At 28.6% G+C, this 3,291-nt stretch overlaps 2 non-coding genes across 2 annotated transcripts; both read left to right on the top strand.

Moving 5' to 3' along the window:
- The first annotated feature begins 279 nt into the window (after positions 1-279).
- Positions 280-351, top strand: TRNAQ-UUG (transfer RNA glutamine (anticodon UUG)). The gene has a single exon. It is a non-coding gene; the product is annotated as a tRNA-Gln (tRNA).
- Positions 352-1,396: 1,045 nt separating this feature from the next.
- On the top strand, positions 1,397-1,468 carry TRNAQ-UUG (transfer RNA glutamine (anticodon UUG)). The gene has a single exon. It is a non-coding gene; the product is annotated as a tRNA-Gln (tRNA).
- Positions 1,469-3,291: the final 1,823 nt, after the last annotated feature.

The raw sequence follows: 3,291 nt of genomic DNA, 5'->3' as shown, positions 1-3,291 counted from the left end.
AAAGACTTTGAATGACAAAAAGAAAAAGACTTATTTCATCTTGATCATAATTTTTGATAGGATTTTGGTACAAAGGCAAGTGATAATGATAGCATTAGTAATGATTTTTAAAGTGGACGATAGAAACAAAGCAGAGCTGAATGATCTTGTTTATCTTTGTTTTATGTAAGTCTTTATATATATGAAACGGATGGTTTATTATGATGCCTTGTTATACTAAATTAATAATGTATGATAAAAAATATGTTATAATATATTACAGACCCATGGAGAGCATATGGTTCCATGGTGTAATGGTTAGCACCCTGGACTTTGAATCCAGAGATCCGAGTTCGAGTCTCGGTGGAACCTGAAAAGTTTAATGTTTGTTGAATATTTAACTTGAAATAGGATGTGATTGTTGATGATGTAAGAAGGAGATTAAGGTGGCTAAGGGAGACTAGCGAAATTACCAGTGAGATACATTATCATGATTGTTGATTGAGGGGCTGACCAAACTTTGTAAGGTATGTTTACTGAAGGAAAGGTTACCCAGTTATGGGTAAGAAGAATGACTGCTCTGTTGTATAAAGGTTATAGGGACAAAGGTCGCTATAACCATGTGTATGGTAGAAATTTGATTGAGAAAATAAGGCAGATAATAGAAGAACGTATATAGGAAGAACATTGTGGGTTTAGTCAAGGAAGAGAGTAAGGAGATGAAGCAAATATTATGAGATAATTATATCATTAACTTGAAAGTAAAGAAAGAATCTCTGGAAGGTGTACATGGTCGTAGAAAATATTATGATAGAATGAATAAAGAAGCAGCATAGAGGCTGTTGAGAAAGCGAGCAGAGATAATATTAAAATATGTTGTTGAGACTAATAAAATTTTTAAGGTTTTAGTGAAGAATTTGTTTTATATATATATATATATATATATATATATATATATATATATATATATATATATTCTGTGATTTTTCAAAGCTAGACGTTTGAAATGTTATTGACTTCAATAAAGCTTAAAATGATATGAATGATCAAATTGTACCAGTTCCCTACTAATATTCAGGCTCCTAATAATTTATAGGTCCCTCTTTAGTTTCTTACCCCTACTACAGCCAGCAAACGGGTCACGTCACAGACTTGGTTACAGGTTCCTATAGAACTCGTTCTTACTTCAATACTCTTGACAGATCAGCTTTTTTTTTTTTTACGTTCTTGTCTCTCTTCGTTAGTTTCTTGTTTACAGAAGCAATTTTGCGTCCCATATAAAATTTGTTTATCTTTGTTTTAAATAAGTCTTTATGTATATGAAACGGATGGTTTATTATGATGCCTTATTATACTAAATTAATAATATATGAAAAAATATATGTTATAATATATTACAGACCCCTGGAGAGCATATGGTTCCATGGTGTAATGGTTAGCACCCTGGACTTTGAATCCAGAGATCCGAGTTCGAGTCTCGGTGGAACCTGAAAAGTTTAGTGTTTGTTGAATATTTATATTTGGAAATAATAATCAAACTACCTCAGCAATAAATTTTTCAAGTGTGATGGAATAAAAGGTTTTATATATATACATATATATATATATATATATATATATATATATATATATATATATATATATATATATATATATATACTGTATATATATGTATATGTATATGTATATGTGTGTGTGCATATATAAATACATATATATATATATATATATATATATATATATATATATATATATATATATATGTGTGTGTGTGTGTGTGTGTGTATGTATGCATGTATGTATAATGTTAACCAACCACGAAAAACAGATAACCCAGCGATAAGATACTCAAGGGTATGATGAGCCTAGCGTTCTTTAAATGGCAGATGTACAGTGATATTAGATAAAGAAAAGGGTAGTATCACTAATCATAACTATCGCCATTTGTAGGCAAAATTATGGCATGCTTGATTAGGAGGACAATATTTATTAAGAGAGAATAAGATTGTCGTTCCTGGTTTTTCAAAACTTGATAGCTTTTTATTTCTTCACGATCAAAATTAATAATGCAATGGTTTCGTGACACACGGCAGATTGCCACTACACTAATCCGTTACACGGTAATCATAAATTCTTTGATTGGTCATCCTAACAACAATCTCTTTCCTTTTAATGCGAGATTTTGAAATTAGTTACTGACTTTTTATTTATTGAAGACTTAGGTCAATGATGAAATTTCGCTGTCCCGCCTTTTTTCTTCTGAAATAAAAATGGTATAATTTTGATATTTGTCTCGCTAAATTTATTGGAGTTTCGCGGAAGATGAAGATCTACGAATGTACATTGCTTATCATGTTAGGTTAGAATGTATTAGCTAGAAAAGTTTCTAATAGGTTAAGATGTGTTAGTTATATGAGGTTTTATATATATATATATATATATATATATATATATATATATATATATATATATATATATGTGTGTGTGTGTGTGTGTGTGTATGTATGTATGTATACATACATATGAATCAATTCCTCTCATCATTCACTTAACAGAATAGAGAAAGCAGAAATGTATGACTGAAAATGAATATGAGTAAAACTATAATAATGTTCAATAAAAATGTAAAAGGACATCAAATAAGGGTTGGGGACGAACCTTTAGAGATTGTTAAGGAATATACTTAGAACAGACAGCGAGTGTTTCCCCAGGACACGAGACCGAATTTGAAAAGTATTTAAAGAGATGGTCCTACCAATATTAACGGATGCATATAGGATATGTCGGAGGCCTTTGATCTGCAGTGGACTAGTAACGTCTGATATATATATATATATATATATATATATATATATATATATATATATAAAAATGTATATATATATATATATATATATATATATATATATATATATATATATATATATGTGTGTGTGTGTGTGTGTGTGTGTGTGTATATATACTGTATTTATATGCATATTTATTATATAAATGTATGTATGCATATATATATATATATATATATATATATATATATATATATATATATATATAGGTAAATATTATTTATATTTATGTATTTATTGTGAATATAGCATTTCCTAATATACTTCTGATAATGAGAAGGAAAAATACAAGTACCACGTTGATCACTACATTATAACTACAAATACTTCTCTTTTAGAATGTTTAGGATAGAATGTTTAAACCTTTAATCTTATATACAAAATTAAGTAAGGTCAGAATATTCCTGTCAAAAGGGTACCTCAGCGGTTGTGTCATATTTAAGCCATCTATTTTGAATTATTACCA

The sequence above is a fragment of the Palaemon carinicauda genome, chromosome 26, assembly GCF_036898095.1.
Source record: "Palaemon carinicauda isolate YSFRI2023 chromosome 26, ASM3689809v2, whole genome shotgun sequence".
Classification (NCBI taxonomy): Eukaryota; Metazoa; Arthropoda; class Malacostraca; order Decapoda; family Palaemonidae; genus Palaemon; species Palaemon carinicauda.
Note: the sequence above shows the minus strand (reverse complement) of the source record. Positions and strands in the feature narration are given on the sequence as shown.